The sequence below is a fragment of the Poecilia reticulata genome, linkage group LG8, assembly GCF_000633615.1.
Source record: "Poecilia reticulata strain Guanapo linkage group LG8, Guppy_female_1.0+MT, whole genome shotgun sequence".
Lineage (NCBI taxonomy): Eukaryota > Metazoa > Chordata > Actinopteri > Cyprinodontiformes > Poeciliidae > Poecilia > Poecilia reticulata.
Window position 1 is genome coordinate 221,239 of NC_024338.1, and position 6,259 is coordinate 227,497.

Sequence of the window (6,259 nt, forward strand, 5' to 3'; positions counted from 1 at the left end):
ATGTATTTATCATTACTATTATTTTGTATTATTATTACTATTCTTCTTATTATAATTATAATAATAATTATTAGTAGTAGTAGTATTACTATTAGTCTCCCGCAAAAACATGAAGAAAGTTTGACAACTTTGCCGAAACATGTTGTTTGAGCTTTAACAGTGTCCGTAGTTCCTCAGACAAGCGCACCGAACAAGCGCATGCTTTCTCAGTGCTCATCACGAGCACGTGCGTATTTTGCCGCGTGGGCGGGGCGGAGCGGCAAGAAGACGCCGGGGGAACCGTATCTGATGGGGAAACGCGGATTGATGTAACACCGGCTGCTAATGAGGCAATGAAGCTTCAAACTGCTTCGCCACGTAGAAACTAGCAGGCTGTGGATATAAGCAACACTTCAGGTGTCATTGTCTCCCATCACTCCCTGATGAGACCGTTTCGTTGCAGAGAAACAAGCTCAGGGCTCCGTTAGTCATTATTGTAAGTTAAAATTTTCACGAAAGTAAAATGTTCGTTTTTGTGGCGCTTCTGTATCTTATTTTGAAGGGATATGTAAAAGTTACCATAGCGACCAGAGTCAGAGCGTTTGGGCAGTGGTCGAGATGAGATGATAGCTTGTGAGTATTAAGTCTGGTTTTGACGGCAAGATTTAAGGATTGTCGGCCGATTCTCCAAACCTCTGTGACCACAGAGCTGATAAAARTACAACAGGTTCGATCGGTTCTTGTCTCCAGCCACACGGCAGGAGCAACACACCACATGAACCGATTCCAGTCACAAACATCCCRATTCCAKAAGAAAATCCACAAAACTCCCAACATAGCATACGGGAATTTAAAATAACCAAACACGGATGACGATGTAGAAGCAATAGTGACAGTTTGTGAAGTCATTTAAGAGATAAAAGACATAACAAAAAGAAAAGGCGGTGGATAAAAGATGACGGGAGCAGCCGCTCTATTTGCTGCACTATGATTTTGAGGTAACTGTGTTTTTTCATGGTTAACATTTTTAATTGAATAAACATAAACATATATAATAATGACCTTTACCTATAATAATAAACATTTCCACATATCATCTCCGATATCCACCGTACTCTCAGTTGCGTGATATGTCAGCTCTTTCCCTCTGTTCTTACGTCACCGTGCTTTCTGATTGGCTGACAGTTCAGTCAATCAGAAAGCTCCATCCTCACCACCACCACCGCCCCCCACCTCCTCCCCCCGCCCCCCGGGCCACAGCAAAATTTCCAAGTCTTGACCGGTCCGCGGTAATAAAAAAGGTTGGGGACCACTGCTCTAGATCGTGCTGAGACATCAGTCCTCTAATCCTGGAGATGTTCTTCAGGTGATAGAAGGCCGACTTTGTGACTGTCTTAATGTGGCTCTGAAGGTTCAGGTCAGAGTCCATCACTATTCCCAGGTTTTGTTCTGATCGCTGGTTTTCAGTTGTAATAACTGAAGCTGTGCATTGATTCTAGTTCGCTCCTCTTTAGGTCCAAAGATAATAACTTCAGTTTTGTTTCTATTCAGCTGGAGAAAGTTATTTCACATCCAAACATTTATCTGTTCTAAGCATCTGTTCAGTGATTGGATGGGTTCAGAGTCACCTGGTGAAATTGTGATGTAGAGCTGGATATCATCTGGATAGTAATGGTAGCTGACCTTATTTCCTGTTATAACCTGAGCCAGTGGGAGCATATAAATATTGAATAAGAGGGGATTGAACCTTGGGGTACCTCATATGTGACCTTTGACCTCTCTGATGAGAAGGTTCCGATTGAAACAAAGAAATCCCTGTTCTTTATGGGTACATTAATTCAAACCAGTTGAGCACTGGACCGGAGAGCCCGACCCAACTCTCCAGTCGATTCAGTAAAATGTCATGGTCAACAGTGTTGAAAGCTGCACTGAGGTCCAACAGAACCATCAGTCAGTGGCGCAACTACACATTATTCAGGTGGATGCGAAAACATAGATCGGCGCCCCCTCCCCCCCACCCCTGAGGGAAGGAGCATCAGGGTGAAGGAGCGACGCTCACTCGCTTTCCCTCCCCCCCGAGGCGACGACACGTGAAGGGTAAAACTCCCTACATTTACCTCGTTATGTGCACGAGGTGAAGGAGCGTAAGGCGCGTTGAAGTGTATGCGAAAACATCATCGGCGCGCTGCCCCCTCCAGACGGGGTTTTGGCGCCCCCTCTGGTGCTGTGCCCCTATGCGTTGCATACCCTGCATACCCACTTTTTGCGCCACTGCCATCACTGTGGCAGTGGCTATTTGGATCAGATCATTAGCAACGACAGGCAGGACTTTCTTAAAGAAATGTGTGGGTAGGACATCCAAACAGCAGGAACTGGAGCTTGATTGACTTATAATTTCTTCTAGGGTTTTATAATTAAGTAGTTGAAATTGGGTAATTTTTCCTGTACTTGCTTTTTGTGGGCACAGCATGAATAGTGGCTTTAGAGTTTTTTTAGATTTAGATTTTTTTTTAAAACAGCTTTATTTCTGTTCATTTTCAAATGCATAACAAACAATTAAAATAACCTGCCTAATTCAACACAACTGGTCATTAATCCTCAGATTTTTTGAAATTTCTCTTAAAAGGAGCTGAAAAACTTGTTGCAGGTGGCATTAGATTGAAATTCAGGTGGAAACGTCATAGGAGGGTTTGTGAGTTTATGACTTTATGACATCTGCAAAGAAAGCCTCTCTTGCATGTTTTAGTGTTGAGTGATAGTTACGTAGTCTTTCTTCATAGATTTCATAGTAAATGTGAAGTTGAGTTTTATGCCATTTCTGTTTGGCCCTACGCCTGAATTGTCTTGCAGATTGAACTGTTAGTGCATTTCTCCATGGAGATTTGCACTCCATGGAGTGCAGACACAACCTTCACTTTAATGGGGGCAATGTAATCAATATCAGAAACTTTAGACTCAAAATCATCAGGCTGAGGTTTGAATTAAGACCACTGTATTTTACATTTTTGTTTTTTGTAACTTTTCTTGTAATGATCCGGACAGGTAATGTCCTGTTATGCTGTGCCGGGGGGCCAGACACATTCTGGATGAAAACGGGTGCAAAGATAATATCTGGACCTGGCCTCAGACCTCAGAAACGCAGAGTGCTGGATCCTCTGGGAAGTCAGGTGGCTTAGATGAAGTGAGGTCTGCTATGTTAGCGCTAAGGAGAGACGTGCCGAGGCGAACCTGTTCATTCATTCTATCTGTAAATTTGAGAAACTCTGGTCCAGAAGACATTTCTTTGAAGGTATCTTGTGAATGAGTGGAGGAGCAGAGAGGAAGGAGGGGAGGAGGAGGGGAACCAGTTGCTCTGACCCAAGTCGATGTTTTATCACTTTGTTTTGGGACACTTTGCTCCTGATACACAGAGGGTTCCATCCTAGTCAGACATCCTTGAGCCTGTTCTTCTGAAGCAATGATCACATTGTTGTTCTTGTTGATAAAAGGAAAAATGTTTGCAGTGAGCAGCTTGATCCCATGTTTGTTAAGATTGCGTCCACCTCTTCCAAAGAGGTGAAAGCGCTGCCAATAGATCCAGAGGATGTCGATGAAGGTCACTGAGCTGGTAGAGCAGATTTTAATCAGCCATTTGTTTATCATGTCCAGCCTGGAATGTTTTTTGTCTCCCCATTGAGGTGATGGAATTGGACCACTGAGAAATAACTTCATTTTTAATTTTTCCATAGTGTTCAGAAGGACATTAAAGTCCTTTTACAGAATCTCTGATTTTTGCTTTGCCAGATCGTTGGCTCCAACATGTACAACTAAAGTCTCCATGTTTGGCTGATCAGTGGTTAGAGAGAGCACTTTGCGAGTTAAATCAGATACCGTGTCACCAGAAAAAGAAATCACTCTCGTTTTCTTGGGATTGGAAATGTGACTGATTCCATTTACTGCCTCATCTCCAAGAATAAGCATTTTTGGCATACCTTTCATTTTCCTGGTGGTCGCTTTGGCCTTTGGAACTTTGTAGGGTGGATGTGTTGGTCTAGCCTCATTGTTGATGTTTGAAGGTGAGGTTTCACTCAGAAGCTCGTGCTGGAGTGCAGGAAATCTGTTTTTCAGTGGGATTCCCATGGAGTCCGAATGTTTTGAGGCTTGGGCTGGTCACTTTATCCTTGGGAGCAGGGTTGGTGCAACCGTTTTGGTTCCAGCTGGTTGTGTTTCTTTGGCGGAGCAGGTGTTGAAGTTGAAGGTGGGTTTCGGCTCGGAGCCGGCCCCCTGATTCGTCCAGGTGAGGGGGTCTCCCTGTTAGTCGTCTCATGGGATCTGCAGTGTGAGACTTTTGTTTCGGCTTGGCGCTCTGAGCGATCCAGCAGGGTGAGCTGCTTGGTGCAGGGCTTACGACCTCTCTGCTGATTTGAGAAAGAGTTGTTTCATTTCCACAGATTGCGTTGATTTAAAAGTTCACCTCCAGCCGTTTAATCTTCATTTCTATTGAATGAAATCTTCGTGTAATACTGCTGGGGTCGAACGGAGGCATTTTGCCCTGGTTCAAAGGCAAAGATAAAAAACTGGATTATGTCAAGAAAAGGATGACAGCTTCACAACCATTCTCCTTTCACTCACCACCTTCACAGGGTTGCATAGGGGAGGGCATCCTATTATTAGGCCCGAGCAGCTAAGCGCTGCGAAGGCCTATTGTTTTTCAAATGTTTTTTTTTTTATCCTGACAAATGAATTGGCCTTTTGGGGGTTTTAACATATTCAAAAACTCACCAAAATAGGTAGGCCCATAGAGACTGTGAAATATTTACGTATTTTAATGTCTACGCAAAAATCTCAAAAGAAACGGCTCAACAGCGCCCCCTAGAAAATTTCAAAAGTCCCTTTCCTATTCAGTTACTTTATCATAGAGACTTGAAATTTGGTATACTTGTAGAATTCCCCAAGCCACTCAGAATTTATAATTATTCTTATAGTGTAAGTCAAACAGGAAGACGGCCATTTTGGATTGAAGTTGCGAATTTGACCCCATTTAGGCCGTTTATAGCCTTCGCATTTGATCAAACTCCTAGGGCTTTTGATGGATTGGCTTCAAACTTGGTCAGTTGGTTCATAAGGCATGCCCGATTCAAAGTTATCAAAATCATTGAAAATCATGCATGCTGAAGTTGTGATACCAGGGGTCAAATTTCACCGACTCACCAAGAAAAATGACACTGTTATATCTCCTACAAAGAAACTCACAGTGCCACCAAACTTTCTGTGTGTGATGACCTTTGGATGCCCTACAAGACCCAATCGTGAAATTTTTAGGTCACCTAAGCCACGCCCCCTTAGAACAGGAAGTGTCATGTTTTACTGTGAACGGGCGCTATCTGACCCCTTTATCCTAATCAACATGAAACTGTGTCCACAGACAGAAGACATGTTGGTGCGTTATGGTTTCCAACCCTATGTGGTTTGGATGCAGCAGGTGGGCGTGGCGGCGTGGCGAATTGACCTGTAACGCCATATACATACGTTTGGCTCTAAATTCCACAATTTTGAGTGCAGCTGCACCAAACTCACGGGAATGGATCCTTATCCGACTCCGGACAGGAATCCAATGCAATATTTTGTGGGCGTGGCCTAATGTCTCAACAGCGCCCCCTTGAATATTTCAAATAATCAGCCCCAAGCCATGCTTTGACCTAGAATTATGAAACTTGGTACACATGTGTATCTTGTCAGGATGTACAAAAAGATCTCTTGGAGCCATGGTCCAAACCAAACAGAAAGTCGGCCATTTTGGATCAAAGCCGCCATTTTCCGGTTTTTCATAGACATGGCATCTGATCAAACTGCTCCTACAGCTTTTAAGATACAGACTTCAAACTAACTCAGCACACACTTAAGACATTGAATATGAAAATTTATCAAAAGAATCCTCGTACATCAAAGCATGTGGGCGTGGCTAAATGTCAAACTTTGGTTTGTGCCATGAAATACTGAAATGCAATAACTTCTAAAGGAAAAGTGACAACTTCATCAGACTTTCCATGTCTCATTATTGGCCAGCCTTTATCACATTCACAAGGTCATATGATGACATCACCGTAGCCACGGCCCCCTCCAACAGGAAGTCACCTGTTTTTGTCTGCCGGAAGTCTTACTTTTACTCTGATTCAAATGGGTTCAATGCTGTGCAAATTGATATRAAATGACATGATGATGAACTCTGTGTATGTTGGCTGCTAGCTGAAGCATGTGGGCGTGCCTTATTAGCAAATAGCAATGCCAGCCATGTCTACGA